At 45.3% G+C, this 17,267-nt stretch overlaps 1 pseudogene; it reads right to left on the bottom strand.

The window, feature by feature from the left end:
- LOC116573607 overlaps positions 1–16,974 on the bottom strand; it is a 922,392-nt pseudogene extending 905,418 nt beyond the window's left edge.
- Between the last annotated feature and the right edge of the window lie 293 nt (positions 16,975–17,267).

The following is a 17,267-nucleotide window of genomic DNA, read 5'->3' as shown; positions in this document are numbered from 1 at the left end:
TTCAAAGGGACACATTAAAAATAGTTCCCTGCAGCCAGACGGCTTCCCTGATAGAAAATGTCAGCTTGCAGTACGATTTTCTGGTGAGAACATGCAGGAAGAAGCCTAAATGCATGACAAATTGTACAGATCGGGCATCTTGACCCTACAACTTTCCTTATCCGACGCATGTACTTTGAGAAACACCACTCAGGTGTCCCGAAGCGTCCAACGGGATTCCACAGAAAACCCCACGTGTTGTCCCTACTGCATGCAGCGCTCTCCAGGAACAGTGTTTCAAAGCAACTTCACTGGACATTGATCTGAGCTGCGCTTCCATATGGTCACTGCCTTCATGGGCCCAGCGTGCCAGACACCAGGCTAGAGTTTTACAGATGCCAAGCAACAAGGCCACCAGGAGGGGACTGACAGGAGAGAACCAGTCCCTGGCCGCAGTGCACCGTAATTAGGCAAAGATCTGATTTAATCCGTGCGTTTCAAGCTGCCAGGGGGACTCAGAGACACACACTTGGGGATGTGTGTGGATTTTATAAATGGTATTCTCTCTTTGGGTCACAGTAAAGATCCTTTCTGAATTGCCATGGCCACTAAGGAGGAGGTCACCAGATACGGTCAAAGCTAAGCTCAGAGCAGTTCACTTCCATGAACATTTGGATCTTACACGTGCATGTTACATGTGTGTGACAGAGCTCGGGCCCAGCCAGCTGGAGAAATGCCGCACCCCCCAACAGTGAGCTTCTCATGTGGTGCCAGACCCGTAATGATAGGCATGCTAAGGGGGGAAACCTAAACCAGCATTGTCTCCTGCTAGCGGGTGATATCAAGGGGCTGTTATGTGACCGGGCAAAATAATATCAGAGAAGACTTTTTAAGGTTTTTGAATTATGGTCAATTTCAGGAAAGTCACAGTGCGATTTGCCTACCCCACCCCACCCCCAGCCCCGCAAACCTCCTCTATAGTTTTAAAGTCACAGAGATGCCTTTTTCTGGCCCCCCTCAGCCCCACTGCTTCTCAGGGACAAAGCTGGTCATCTATCCCCAGCTTCCTGCCCTGGGAGGAGCTCTCTGTATCTGCTAGCCTTCACCAGATTTAATTTCTGGGAAGAAATAATTATTCTAACAAAAATATGTATTTATATGCGAAACTATCCTATTACACATCCCGTCTCTTGCCGGCTACACATCCATCGGATAAGCACCCCCTTGAAATTAATCCGAACTTAACGATGGAGAAAAAGATGGCCAGGAATGTGTGCAACACAACGGAGGTCAGGAGCCAAAGTGAGTCAAGGGGTAGGACTGGTCTCCTGAGACACTGAATGAGTTTAGTTCTTTATTATTTTACTGGATAGTTTCTCCTCCAGTCCCAGATTCCAGGCCTTCAGCAGCATTGGACTTGGGCACCTTTTAAGTATCACGGGTAGAATCTGGAAGTGTATCAGGCCAGTGTGCAGTAGGGGGGAAATATGTTGGGTTAGTTTATACACATTTGATTCTGTGGGCCCAGCAGAGATTTTTTTTTTAAGATTTTATTTATTTATTTGTCATAGAGAGAGAAGTGAGAGAAAGCACAGGCAGACAGAGTGGCAGGCAGAGGCAGAGGGAGAAGCAGGCTCCCTGCCAAGCAAGGAGCATGATGTGGGACTCGATCCAGGATGCTGAGATCATGACCTGAGCCGAAGGCAGCCACTTAACCAACTGAGCCACCCAGGCGTCCCCCAGCAGAGATTTTTATTGTAACTGTTTTATATTCTAAGGAGACTCAATTTGTTATAAGACATACCCACATGAATAAAAATTCTCTTGTGCTCTGTTCAGCAAGAAGGATTTTAAATGTGGTGAAATGCCTTCCAGGGAAACAGCATTGTTTTTTCTCAGAGACTTTGTATTTCAAAACCTCATCTATTTGTGTAATATTTTTTAAAGATTTTATTTATTTATTTGACACAGAGAGAGAGATCACAAGTAGGCAGAGAGGCAGGCAGGGGGTGGGGGGGTGGGAAGGAGGCTTCCTGCTCAGCAGAGAGCCTGATGCAGGCCTCGATCTCAGGACCCTGAGATCATGACCTGAGCCAAAGGCAGAGGCTTGACCCACTGAGCCACCCAGGTGCCCCTCTATTTGTGTAATATTAATCAACTTGAAAACTGGTGTCTCAGATAGCATCTCACTTCTCGCACACATTAAGCTGCTTATGCCAGCATAATTTCTCCTTTCATAAATGAGGACTCTGGGTCTCAAAAGTGACTTCTCTGGTAGAAGGGTCTGATCTTTTGGATTTAAAGTCAGTTTTTACCCCTCATCATACACTGTCTAGTAAGACTTCACAAATTATAAGCAAAAGTTCTCTGAATCTACTTTGTTCTACCAGCCCATAGGCGAACATGAAATGAACCAAGTCACTTTGTATACAGAGTAATTTATATTGGGCAAGTTTGAAGCACAGGCATAAGAAACAATGAAATATATAATAATCATATGTGAATATTTATATGTGAGTACTATGGTTTTTCTCCTCTTCCGGCCCCACTCACAGATGAGAAAACCAACGCACTCAACTTTATACGGAAGAGTCAGATTCTTTCTCATTCGTATTTAATTCCAAGTTGTCTTATTTTACTTTTCTCCAACAAACTTATTCTTGAGTGTTGTTAAAATAGGCAGATTCTGTGAATGTTCAACAGGAAAGCCCCTTTCCTTCCCACACTGCCTATCTAGACAAGCGTGGCTTTGTATCTCTCACTGATGTGTCACACAATTTGAAATGAAGAAGATTATGTGTGTAGGATTTCTGAATGGAGAACCTGTTATTTTATGGGTGAACTTTGGACCCAAGGGATTTAACTGCTTACTCGAGCCGTGTAGACATAGGAACTCGGGGCTCGCTAATGACCTGAATGTTGTCATAGAGAAGAAAAAATTCTAGATAGTTTTAAGATTAGTGGGAAGCTACGGCTCTCCATGGACTCGCCAGTTAGTCAAAAGGTTTGGGTTAGATTAACTTGAGATAAGATTAGTGACACAGATATATTAAAAATGTCCCCACAGGCCGGTGATTATGGGGTGTTAGCCAAACTCGGAGATAGCTGAGACCATTCCACACAAACAGGCACATAAATCCCATTTTTTGATGTTTTCCAGATCCACCGGTAATGTATGGCTACATCCTGATAACTGTACTTAGCTTCCCACCCTCATTCTGCAAGAGCCTTCCAGGTTTCACAGTTGCTCAGGCAGCTGATCATTCAAGAAACTGAGCTGTTATCAGTGGTGACACCATCTTAAGCTTTAAGAGTATGTCAGGTTAAATTTCTGAGTTTCAACAACCTGAGAGATTATTTTTAAAAATGGTTACTTATTCTTTCCTTCCCCTTCCTTTTTCCCTTCCTTCCTTCCTTCCTACTTTCCTTTCTTTCTTCCTTCCTTCTTTCCTCCCTCCCCCCCACTCCAAGAAAGTGTGGCATACTGCAAAGGTCATGGACTTTGGGGACCTCCACATCTATATGCTTACCTCTCCTCCACTACTGGGGACTGTGAAGCCTGGAACAACTTATTGAATCTCATTCCCCCAATTTCTTTATGTCTCAGATAGGAATAATAACATCTGCTCACTTATAATAACTCACAGTTATTATAGGGAATATTCTAGAATATTCTAAGAACTATAATTAAAGTGATTAGTATGGTATCTGGCAAAGAACTCATGCTCAGGAAACCTTAGATAGGTTCTGCTTTCTTCCTCAACCAGGATTTCTGGATCATCCTGCATGAGCCTGTCAACACACCAGGGAAGGGACACAAATAAGACAAAGGGTCTTGGCCTTTGAGAGCCTCCCAGTCTAACAGCAAGGGTATTTCACAGCCTGCAGGAATAAAGAACTGCATCTATAAGCTTTGCAAGAATACTGAAAATAAGCCTTGGTTTTAAAATTATGCATTGTGATTTCATTATCAAGAAACCTTTATTGACCACCTACCACATGTGGCCACATGACCAACACCATGGCCACATCCTGATCCCCAGGATTCATGATCTAGATACAACAAACAAAAGAAACCATAATTTTCATCATGACTTTGTTCTAAATAAGAAGACAAAGTAATCTCTATTGGTTGTGGTTTCTTGTTTGAATTACTGTTATGAGCAAACACTGGAGGTATTTGATCCCATGAGAATGTATATATAAAACATAAAATATATATACAAATACAGTATCATTCATCCTAAAGAAATACTGAGAAAAGAATAAATCGACAGGAAACAAGAGTTAGACAACTAATAGAAAAGGTGAATGTCCACATAACATTGTGCATTTCTGACACGGGGTTCCAAAACGCCACTTGATCAAATGACTCCTTAAGATTTCCTAAGCTCTCCCCTAAGAAGATTTCTGGAAAACTGATCTTGCTATGATAAAAACGTAGTGTGGTCCCGTCTGTATTAATGAGGCTAATGGAAGCTGCATGTGTAACTAAAGTCCATCTCAGCAGCCCCAGAACTTCCCTGCATTTGGCCCTGCTGCGTGTGACCCGGCCTTAGAGGATAGGATCCGCTTCATCACCCTGGAGAGAACACTGCTTTATGGCAGTTCACGTCATCTGCCAAGAGGAGCCCAGGACCCCCTATAGCGTAATTTCCATAGCACTGGATAAACCACGTTTTCTAACCCGAATTTAACCCGACTTCCACCCAGGCCACAAACTCTTGAGATCCTTTCACTGTGCCATCAGAGACTCATGATCCATTCCTCAACTTACTGTCACGTTCTCCTCCTCTCCTCGGTGCCCTTTTGGAAAGCTGCCTCTTCCTGTCCCTTCTACAGCTCTCTGGAGTGGGGCTCATTGTTTTCCTACACTCCTCGGGTGCCCCGGACAGAGGAGGTTGGAATATGTCTTCTTGCTTCTCAGGGATGCTCTCAGGCCATTCTCTCTGTCTACTTATAATAACTCACAGTTACCATACTCACTGCACCATTCTCCCTTGTTGCCTCCTTCCAGGACCTTCTAGGTAATTCCAAGTCCATGGAGATTCTGGCCCAGGATAACTGGCACTCTCCAGCATACCTCTGGCCACCTCTTTTGGAGATTTCAGGATCACAGCTCCTTCCAGGATCCTGAGCCCCGACTCCCACTCATCTAATGATCTCATCTTCCACTCAACCTCAGACATTCATCTCCATGGCCAATAACCTAAGCTGTGATTACCAAAGACTGTGTCCCCCTGTGAGTTTTAGTTTCAAAGCTACTGCTCTCCAGCAACCACCTCCTGTCTTTCTAGCTCATTTCCTCTAACACTACAACTTCAACAATGCTGACATACATTTCCTGGATCCAGAAAGTCCACCACCAGATCCTGTTCCTCACCTCTCTCATACCCTTACTTCCCCCCACCCCAGGTGGCATTCCATGGCTGGCCATTGCTGTCATCATCACACCCTTGCACACGTTGTCAGTTTCCTTGTCCTTGGTTTACCTTATGGCACTCAGTCAACTCGGTCTCAATCCCGCTTAAGCCTAGCTCTGCCATTCTCTACCTGCACCCATGAGGCTGCATGTGGCTTAGGGAGAAACACGAGCAACCATAACATGTCTTCCTTTAAAATCATGATACCTAACCTCTAGTGGCCTCTTCATACTGGCCGACTGGATTGCCGCCACTCCATCGATTCTTCCGTCCTCACGCCCATCTCTTAACTGCATCTGGGCCATATGTTCCCCCTCCTCTCCTGTTACTGTCAATGAGCTACTATGGATTCCATTCTCCCAGCCCTTGGGATTCTATCACTCACCATCACATCAAGCCTCCTCTTCCCTTTGCCTGAAATCCTTCCACTCTGCTTCACTGCCCAGGCCCATCATCATCTGGTGCACTGATGCTCCAGGGTGCTGACCTTCCCTGTGTGGCACCGTATTAGCAGGAAGTTCACAGCCATGGTCTCAAGACTTGGATGTCCACCAATAACACCTACTCCCTGTGAGAGAATTATACTTCATGTCCGGCAGAGAGGACACATTTAACTTTCCTGCAAGTGCATCATATGGTGGAAGTATTTTATACCTCCTGACCTGATGGCTTGTCGAGCTGGAAATACACTAGGAACTTAGAGATCACACCGAGGTTCCAATGATGAGTCCAGAATCTGAGAGGTCAAGTCACCTGTGATGCTCTGTTAAGTAGCTTGATGTCTTAAATACCTTTTGGTTGCCTTTTATTGGGGGGGAGGGGCTACTAGAAAAATAAGGTGGAACTTCTGAAAGGATGTGCCAGTGACTGAAGGCATTTTACCCAGTTACTTAGTGTTTGCACACTAAATAAGCATTACAATACAAATCCAAACAAATATCCAAAAGGAGAAAGGAAGGAAGAAGGTAAAATGGTAATATGGAAAGAGAAATTCTGGTTAAAAGCTAGAGAATCACATGGGTTTGCCTAGATCCAGCACTAAGTAGCTGTGAGCCTGCCTAGTTCCAGCACTAAGTAGCTGTGAGCCGGCCTAGTTCCAGCACTAACTAGCTGTGAGCCTGCAGAATGTATTCACCTCCTGGCTCCTCGCTTTCCCATGTGTTAACTGGGAGGAAGTGATGGGACTGTGGCGGTTCTGACCATATGTGTCATCTTCACAGGCTGGTGCTCTCTCCTTAGCTCAGAGTTCACATTCATGTCATAAGAGACTCCCTCAAGTGCCTCTTACTTTTGGCTCCTACTCTTAGTTCTCTCCCTCTTTATTTCAAGTATTTTCGAGTAGCCTGGCTTCTTTTGTTCACAGCACCATGAGTCCTCAGTCTTCTCCCCTTCTAACAGGAATGGATGAACCCATCAGCCTGGGTCACCTGGTTGACTAAAGGAGAACAGAAATGTATTGAACAGATAATCAACTCTCACTTTTCCATGTTTCTATATCCACCTACAGTGATGGTTAAATGGACTTAAAATCCAATAGATTCCATTTCTTTTGAAAAACCTTGAACTTGGTGCCCCTCATACTGTGGACCTTCTAAAGTGTGTTATCTGTTACCTTGACTTTGATTTAAAGCCAATGATTAATCTATCAAGTCTTGAATGGTTTCCTGAGAGGCTCCTTGGTGAGGCAGATGCAAGTAATACTCATAAACCCAAGAGCAGCAAAGGTACCACAATACCTATATATTAACAAATATAGAATTTATTTCTATTCTAGGATGTGTGAGCCAAAAGGAGTAGGACAGAAAAAATGCAGCTTCCTTATTTGTATTCTTGGTTTGAACTGGTTTCAATTGTTCCCTATAGTACCAGTCCAAAAATAAATAAATAAATTAAAGATGTGTTATGGACCTTAATCATTTTCTGGGCTATCCAAGATCTAAATCTCTACTGAATATTTGGAAAATTACCCAGAAGTCAAACCAGCCAATTGTTCATGAACTTTTTACTTTTACTTTTTCTCCTAGGTACTCATCTAGACAACATCTCCTAGTTTCTCTTACAGCCAGCTATGTCATTTCTAAAAAATAGGAAGAGTAGATGATGTATTACAGGTACAGGTCTGTCCCAAAGCAACCCTTTAGGCAAGTCTCCACTCCCTGCCACCTTGATGCTGAAGCTCAGAGTGACCTCAAAAGCAATGTGTAGGGACTAAGCAAAGCTTCCATTGGCCAGGACCCTTGACGGTGTGGAAGGGAACCATCCCTGACCTCCACCACTCTTCTCACTGATCAGATTCTACGTGAGTACACAAATGAGCCTCTGTTGTGCCAGTCATGGAGATTTAAGACTTAACCATGACAGCAGCTAGCATGACTTCAACCAATGTACTCATATGGTGAGTCCTGAAAAGAGGCAGTGGTCATCTCCTGCTCTGGGAACTGAGAATTGTGTTTGGGAAAGACACCCTCTTTCCCAGCCTTCCTTGCATCTAGAGCATAGGCATGTGGTCTCTGCTTCATCCATGAGCTGCACCCCAGACTTTGACTAATGTGCTGGTGACAAAAAGAAGCAGGTGTTTGGGACGTATTCTGTAAGGGGGGGTGATGACAGCAGAGGCTCTTCATCCAGATTCAGGGGGTAGCAGGGGCAGCAGCAGCATCCAGGATCATGATGTCAATAAAGTGAGGGCAGTGCCCATGTCCCCCCTCCTCCCTGCCAAGATGTGACCACTTCATGGGATCAGTGCTACAGTGTGATTTTAGACATGACTCTTGACATAGAATTACCAAGCCTGCTTTTCCAGCCTTCTCAGAAAGTCTGTGCCCTGTGCAATGTCTTCCAATAAACCCTCCTCCTGGTTAAGTTCATTAGAGTTGATTTCTGCTGCTTGCAATTAAAAACTACTATGGATACAGCTGCATCCCTTGCAGTGAGAAATGGACAGGTGGGCTTCCTGCTCCCCAGTCATGGGAGGTTGTCTTCCCTCTTCCTCCAGCATGTGCTGTTCATTTCCTAGACTCGGTCTGTGCCATGAGTAGTCCACACTTCCACTGACAGCTTCAGTGTGCTTCAGAAAAGGAGAACAGCTGGATTTGGACTGCCCCAGGTCATAATGAAGTAGGTCACATTTGACTGAAAAAAATAAACCTATTTGGGAATATAGGAAACTGGAGAAAAAAGTGAAACACTGAAGGGATAGCTTGGGAAAATACTCCAGGAGGAGAAAGAAAACAAGATCTTCCCTGAGAATACTGTAATAAATATTGCAAAAAGATATAAAAAGGAAGAGTCCTTTTAGGTCCCCTGGATCCTGCCTGCAAATACAGCATAACTTGGGTTTTTGTCCTGCTCTGTTAAATAGCATCATGTTCCAGTCTACAGTAGAATTAGGTCAAAGAAAACATATTGTACAGGAGTGAGCGGTATCGGGCAGGTTAACTGATGTTTTGTTCCCAAGACATCATTAATAGTCTTAGGCCATTCTTATAGGCAGGTTCCATTTCTCCTGTGGTTGGCAGGAGGAAGAAAAACCACGTAGGAGACCCTCCTGGGCGGTCTCACCGAACACAACAATTGGTGTGTTGGTTCTGAGCCATGTTCTGGGTTTCACCTGAGGCAGCTTCAGGAGCCTGGTGTGTAGTTCCAAGACTGGCCCCCAGTGACTCATGCTGTATGACAGGGCTACTTTCCACCACACGAATTGGAGCCATCCTTGGGGATGACTGGCCAACAGGACATGATGGGAGTGACACGGTGCCTGTCTCAGAGAGTGGGCCATAAAGGGCCTCACGGTGGCCACATTCCCCTCTTTGGAACACCAAGACGACCCAGACCACACCTAGTACAGCCCACTAGACACTGAGCAGCACGGGGAGGACAGCCACAGGCCCGAGTTGGCAGCCAGCTCTGGATGTGGCCCTCAGACCTTCCAGCCTGGTTCATCTCCCAGCTGAATGCAGCCGCCCAAGAAACCCAGGGTGAGCCCAGCAGAAGAACCACCAGCCACCCCCACGGCTGTGAAGAAGAAACATCCTTGTTGTGCTAAACCATTATGTTTTTGATGGTTGGTTACACCCTCCAAAATGGTATGAGGCAAAGCCCTAACGCTCAGGGTGACGGGTTAAGAAGAACGCCTGTTCATGGTGTGCAGAGATCACAGGTAAGGTTCTGCATGCTTCCAACATCCAGGTAACTTGGAAGTCTGGAATCTCAAGGGTCAGTTAGTTCACCAGCAGAATGGAAGCCCCATGGCACTTGTGATAGAAGCTCTAACTCAGGGTCAATCGGGCTCACTTTAAAAATTCTCGTTGAATTCCAGGAAAACTTAAAAGCTCTCAAAATGGACAAGGCTGTTGCATTATTGCACCACCTCCTGTGGCATTTTCTGGCATTTGGGCATAATTTCAGGAAAACACAGCTTCTCTGCTCATTGTGAAGAGTTGGATCCCTACTCCCTTGGCCCAGTAACGTTTTCCAAAGTAAGTTCCCTGAATTCGATTCTTAAAATTTGTAAGGATGCATAGAATTACATGCTTAAACCAGAGAACCCATCATTCTAAAATATATATATCTATATGTGTGTGTGTGTGCGTGTATTTACACACATGCACACGTGTGCACACATTCACACATATATATGGTACAAAGTTATTTAGGAATTCTAATAAAAGTAATGGATATTCACAAGACTAAAGCTTAGAACCAAAATGCTTGGCTAAAATTTTAGGAAACTGTGTTAAAGATATAAAATGATGGCAATTTGTTCTTGGCTAAAAGGTGCGTTTTCGTCACTGTGAGGGTTTGGAGGGTGATGACCCGGCTCTTACTCATCTTTCCAACATTTTCTGGGACCCCTTTCTCCCAAGCCACCTGGAAACCCCAAATGGCTGTTTGGCCCTTTTATCATCACGTGCCCACTCTCCCCTCCAGTTGCAGCCTCTCTTCTGCCGAGCTGACCCGGAGCCTAGTCTGATGCCTCGTCTCTGGTCCCCATGGCGTGCCATGCATGGCACTGCCATGATGCTCATTGCTCAGTATGTGTCTCTTGTCAGCAAGGCTCCAAGCTCCTTAAGGTGGGGCCCCTGCACGTCTGTACTCACAGCACCCAGCCCAGTGCTTGCTAAATGTCTTCTGAGTGAATATATGGCTCTTAAGTCCAATTAGCCACTTGACAGATCCACTTATATGAGTCGACAGCATTTATTTTTTTTTAAGATTTTATTTATTTGTCAGAGAGAGAGAGAGAGCACAGGCAGGCAGAGTGGCAGCAGAGGCAGAGGGAGAAGCAGACTCCCTGCTGAGCAAGGAGCCCGATGTGGGACTCGATCCCAGGACACTGGGATCATGACCTGAGCCGAAGGCAGCTGATTAACCAACTGAGCCACCCAGGCGTCCCGCGAGGCGACAGCATTTAAAAGTCCATTTAAATAACCAACATGTAAAAAATAAAATAAAATAAAATAAAATAAAATAAAATAAATAACCAACATGGAGCCCTTGGTTACATTCCCAAACCCAAAAGTGCTGTTCGCCTCCAGGCTTCCCAGTCTCAGTAATTGCACCTCTGTCCACCCACGTGCCCAACCTGGAAACCGGGGAGCATGCTGAGCCTCCTCTCTCCCACACCCACCAAAGCTGCTGGGCCCAGCCCTGTCCACATCCAAATCTCCCTGAACTCCTCTGCCTCCCCTTCCTCCCCTGTTTGGGTGACTCTGAGACCCCCCTAAACGGCTCCCCATTATGCAGAGAATGAATGCAGCCCCTCATCCCGGTTGGGAGGCCCCACGTGTCTGGGCTCCCAGCCCCTCCCATGCCAGCCTGTGGCAGGCCTGATGGTTTGCTCTAGTCACGTCAGGGTTCCCCGCTCATCCACAGAAGCCCCCAGCCTGCACCATCCTTCTCCGTGGCTGCCTTCCCCGGCCACCCCATCTAATGTAGCAGCCCCCAGCCCCGTCCTCTGTGGTGATCATGGTCACAGACACATGGTTTACTTCTTTCATAGAACTTTCCAGCATTGTGTTCGTTTGCTCATTTGTTTATTGTTTTCCACATGTCCCACTGAAGGTCAATGCCACAAGGGTAATAGTCTGTAGTCACGTGCCCATGGCACCGCCGCAATTAGAACTTGGCCAGACAAGAGGAGGTGTTGGAAAAACATGGACCAAATGAGGGAATTACCAAAGAACACAGGAGAAGGGCGCCTGAGCACATATGTTGTGCTAATCCCCGCCCACTCCCCACTCGGCCCCGGGGGGCAGAATAACGGGAAAACTGGGGTCACGCTTTCAAGATTCGGGTCAACTCCGTAACCGCAAACCAATAAGCATCCCCACCGTGCCCGCAAACACATGATCTCATCTAAGTCACGCAACTTTAAGAGGCCGCCATTCTCCTCTTCTCATCGTACAGTTGAAGACAAAAGGCTCAGACACAGAACGATGACCCCATGCAGGCCTCAACACCTGAAACCCCAGAAGCAGCTTCTGTTTCAGGTCTGGCTGACCCCAGGTGGAGCCTGTGCACGCTCCATGTCCTCCTGGCACATCTGAGTTTTTTCTAGAAGGATTAAACCAAAGTTCTGACTTGCCATGTCAAAGGTTTTCACCAGACGGTACGGTTCACCTCGTTACTCCCTCAGATGGCCGGGATGGATCTACACCAGAATACATAAATGAGGGCGGTTGTAAGCAGCTCCCCCTCCCCCCGCAATCTATTCTTCCCCTCACGGAGACGTCTCATGAAAGCTTTGCGGGATAACTAATTTAGGCAACCGGCCTCCAACAACTTCCACAATGAAGAGATTCTTACCTGAAAATTTCAGTCCTCAAAGCTGAAAGGTGACAAGACCATTTCCAATTTCAATCAGGTGAACGAAAGCATTGAGGTAGTTGGAGTCCAAAATAAAGCAATCGCCAGAGGTGTAGTTACCCCATCGACCAAGAACTAAGTCTCCACACAGGGACTCCTGCAAGGCCTGTGTCAGGTGCTCATAAAAGATGGAATTAAGATTGTTGTCATCACTCCCTAAAGACAGAACAAGAAATACAATCAGTGGGTACTTACCCCTATGCACTAAGATCTGCGAAATTAGGATTTGTCATTTGATCAAGGGTAAATCAGGATTTGTAGATACTTTGCCCATTTTTGTTGACTGTGTGAAACCCTCTTATTTTTTTACCTTTCTCTTTATCCTGGGCAGTCTCGTCTACACAAATGGATTAAATTATTGTCTTAATGCAGATGACTTACAAATTCATACCTCTGAGGTCTCTTGTCTAAGCTCTAGACCTGTGTACCTACCTGTTTACTTAACATCTGCTCTGGTATGTCCCAAATGCTCCTTACCTCCAACGTGCCTGTGTCTAGCCCCCCTTCTGTTGCCCATTTCAGGAAATGGTACCAGTACCCAGACAACCATAACCCAGGATCTCTGTTCCCACTCCTTCACATGCTGGCCTCTCAATTTTACTTTCTTCAATATATTTTGCATCTTTCTACCCTTCCTCATTTGCATTACATCTACCTTATTGCAAGCTGAATTATTTCTCAAGTGGACAGCCACACTAGTCCTATGACTCCCTGGTGTATCTTTACTGGGACCCCTGTTGCCTCAACTACTTCCTACACCACAGCCGGAATGAGCTTTTTGACTTCAGAAGTTGAATGCTCTCTCTAGGACCCCTCAGCCCCACTATTTCTAGTCCTTAGTGGTTTTTCAATGCTCTTAAAATAGAAACAAGGCTTCTTCACATCACCTATAAAAGGATCCCATATAATTTATTATTCCCGGGTATAAGCTGGAACAGCTGTAGGTATAAGCTAGGAGCAAACCTCGGATATATGGACACACAAGAGGCAGGTGGGATCTGCTCCCTATTCCAATCTCCATCCTCTCTTCACACAAATATCCTCCTCCCTTCTCACTTAACGCTCAGCAGATAACTTCTTCCAGTGGAGGGACTCATAAGCCCTTCTCACGCAGACCCTTGTAGACACCAATCTTTCTGCCCAGGTTGCTCTTCCACTCTTCTCTGGCTTTTGCACACTTTCTGTTCTTCAGATCTCATCTTAATGGCTACTTCAGGGAAGCCTCCACTGACCAGTTTGCTGGGCCAAATCCCCTATTACAGGTTCACAGCACCGTGATCCTCTACTCTGAAGCACCTGCTACAGTTAGAATCTGGCTTTCGGTTTTTGTGTATATCTGGGTATTTGATTTGCATTTGATTTCTCCAATCCAGTGGAGAAAAAGAAGTGCAGAAGACAAGACGTGAAGGAAGACAGATCTGCATCTGAATCTGCTTATTTCTCTGTCCCAACCCTGGTGGAAGTCCTAACACACAAAAGGAACTAACTGAATGACTGTTGAATCATGGATAAAACCATAGGTACTACAGCTTCTTTAAGAAAATTCTGTTTTTAAGGACACACCTGTCAAGTAACTCCCAGGGCTTTGTGAAATCAAAGTCATTGAGGCATAGAGACAATAAACAGCATCAATTCGTAAGTGTGTGTGTTTGCACGCACATGCGTGTGCATATGTGTGGACACACACACATATGTGCTACATATAAATATAAATGATTACTGCTAGTATTATGTATTATAGACAAATTCAGGTTTTTATATATTATATACACATAGATATATAGATGTCATTTACTGCTTCTAAATTATATATATAATTCAGATTTATGGAGGGATAATTTATGTGGAGTAAACGTTATCTTTTTTTTGCGCAATCCTATGAGTTTAATAAATGCATCTTCACATAACCACTGATTAGAAAGATGCATTTGAGATTCGCGCATGTGGCTGTACCCAGCAGTCTGCTCCATTTCAGTGCTGCATAGTATTCCGTGGTATGCATGCACTAGACCCTGTTTATCCATTTATCCGCTGGAGGAAATTTGGGTTGGTTCCAGTTTTAGTGATTAGGAGGAAATCCGCCAAAAAATATTTATAAGCGGAAGTTTATAGGAACGTAAGTTTGGGTTTCTCTTGCATAAATACCTAGGAGTTGGGCTGCCATTCTCCAAAGTGGCTGTACCACGTTTGCTTCCCCTCCAGCTGCATGACTGAGAGTTCTAGCTCTTCCTCATCTTTACCAAGACTCGGCATTATCAGCAGCCGCCTGCTTGCTTGTTTAATTATAGCTGTTCTGACTGGGTGAATGGTAATACTGAGAGAGGAGTGAAGGAGGGGTACAGGAGAGGAGATGGAAGGGTGGGGGGCATGGGATTGGGGGTTATGGTATCTTTCATTTAATCCCCCTTCCATTCCCTCTATCAGATCTGTCACAGTGAAGGACAAAACACACTTTAAAGAGAAGACTGGATAAACCCGGATGTCCTCCTGCTCGGTGGTCTCATGCGTGGAGGAAGTGTCAGGAGGGTCTGAGGGAAAAGTTTACATTCAGTACTCTTATTTTAGGGGCCTCTTCTGTTTGGGAGTGAACTTCTGGCTCTGGAAAGTCAGAGAAGCAGAGCCGCCCCAAGGAAGAAATCCTTCTAGATGGGTCTATTGGAGTGGAGGCAACGTCGGGGGAGGTCCAGGTAAGGGCTGCATGTCTGAGTAGAGCCGCCCCTGGTCCAGACCTTAGGGAAAGGGAGCATGACTGGGGGTGCATGAAGGTGAAAACTAGCCCCTTCCTATGTAAGGAAGAGCACTGGTCCACCTGTAAGAAATCTAAGATGATGCCATCAACTATGACTATCCTTGCTGAGCACCCACAGCAGTTGAAGACTGAACTGAAATTAGTGCACATATAGCCTGATTGTGATTAATGGGGAGAAACAGACGGTTCTGTGGGCTGAGTCATGTCACACAGTCTTCTGAAGTACCAGCACGCTCAGTCTTCTGTGCAGAAGAAGCCTGCCTGACCCGCCCTTCGATGCGTGTCCGATGGTGAATCTATACGCATCCCGAGACCCTAATCTGAGATTACTTCGGAGTCTCTGCCACTTTTAAAGGGAAGGCCTGGATGAGAGAATTTTTGCTTAATTCTCCAAACTGTTCGATATTTAACTAAAACAAAAACAATTTCAACCACCATAGTGGAGTCTTTGTAGAAAGAACACTATGGTGGTTGAAATTGTTTTTGTTGACCATGGAGCCGCATAATTGCATTAAAATGAGACAACGATCATGAATAACTGGAGGGAAGACACACTCGTGACTCTGTCCATACACCTCGTGTCAGCGGCCCTGCAATGTCACAGAGTCCCAGGGCTGTGCATCAGAGACACTCATAGCCTACCAGGCCCCCCGCGCCCCCACATTGTACCAATGAGTTGAACTTTAGTTCAACAAAAAATAAGCCTGTCTCTCTAGGTATTTTACCATTTCTAACTATGAGTTCAAAGTAATCGTGTACATGCAATTCAGATGTAGATAGTGACATGATACCACTCCTCCTAGACAAAACCTTTGGCACAGCCGAGAGTGAGGTGGATAAAAATAGAGATGGGTTAACTCTGCATTCTGATATGAGGAAAAAAGGTAGAATAGTTAAAAAGGTAACAGAATGGAGAAAGCAAAAAGTAAGATGATTTCCTAGCAGGAAAGTTCTTCCACAGCTTAATGTTGAATGAAGTTTCTGAAGACTACAGGACCCTACATGCAGGAATGGTTTGCTGTTGAGAACATTGTAAGACTGACGACAATTTTTTTTTTTTTTTTTTTTGCTACAAGACCAGTAACAAGGTTTAGAGTCCATATTTGCCTTTTGCCACACACAAACTAAGATGTCCTCACTGACAGTCACTTTAGAATGAACAGGGACCATAGCAAGTCTAGGTAACAGAGAAGAGTATTTCCAAACCCAGTCAGGAGGCTTGCTCTGTCTATCTATATCATTTCATTTTTCTGGCCAGCATATTCATTATCCAGACATATTTCCAGTGACTAAAAAGAGTGATCCCCCGTTTGGATTGAAGGAAGCCATCTATATAAGGGAATAAATAAGGAATTTAAAGAGTAAGAAGGAAGGTATTTGCTTACCTGGATCCTTTTCAATTTGACCACCAGTCTCGTGTTGGAATTATCCACATGCCATGTACTAGAAGGGGGCACAGAGGGTAGAAGGTCACAAGTAGAACACTACAGAGGAGAGAGAGTTGGTTTGCGGAACTGGCTGTGTAGTGGAGAAGGCAGGGGACGTGGAGCTCACCAATGAGGGGGATCGCTCCTATAGGACATGCTGCAGGAAGGGAGAGGGGTCTCATGATAAGGAAAAGAGGGAAAATTACAAGAAACCCAGGGAGGGGAGAGATGATGACATCTCAGGATTGGGAGACCGGCCTTGTGCCTTATCAAGTTAGAGCACCAGGTCCATAAAATGAAAGCAAGCGCTTGGATTGCCGATGGAATGTCACTCGCCTTCTGATTTTAAAAGCGGTACCCACACAGGCATCTTTCTGTTCCAACTCATCCCAGAAAACTGGTGAGCGATCATCATCACCACCACTTGTTTTCGAGCAGTGGGCGCATTCCTCCAGGCCTCTCTTCCGTTGAAGCACAAGAATGAAATTGGGTCTTACCAACTAGAAGGTGACAGATTGTCTGCAGCCATGGTGACAAACAGCCATCAGAACCAGTTTTAAATCTCTCCGATTATGACAACTCACCTCCGTTCAGAGTCTCAAGTAAAACAGCCAACCCATGTGGCCCCTTACTTCTGAAGACAGACAGTGTGGGCGGACTCACTCCGGAATTCCGAGGGGTGACTGATCAATGGTGTGTCCCCAAGGAACTGTCTGTGCCCATGCTATCAACCCGCTTCTGCCCTAATACTTCAGCCATCCTTGACCTTCATGTGTCCCAGAAACACTTCATAAGTGCAATAGCTCTGTTCAGAGACTGTGC

Source organism: Mustela erminea, chromosome 14 (assembly GCF_009829155.1).
Source record: "Mustela erminea isolate mMusErm1 chromosome 14, mMusErm1.Pri, whole genome shotgun sequence".
In the NCBI taxonomy this organism is placed as follows: domain Eukaryota; kingdom Metazoa; phylum Chordata; class Mammalia; order Carnivora; family Mustelidae; genus Mustela; species Mustela erminea.
This window is presented reverse-complemented; position numbering and strand designations above follow the sequence as displayed.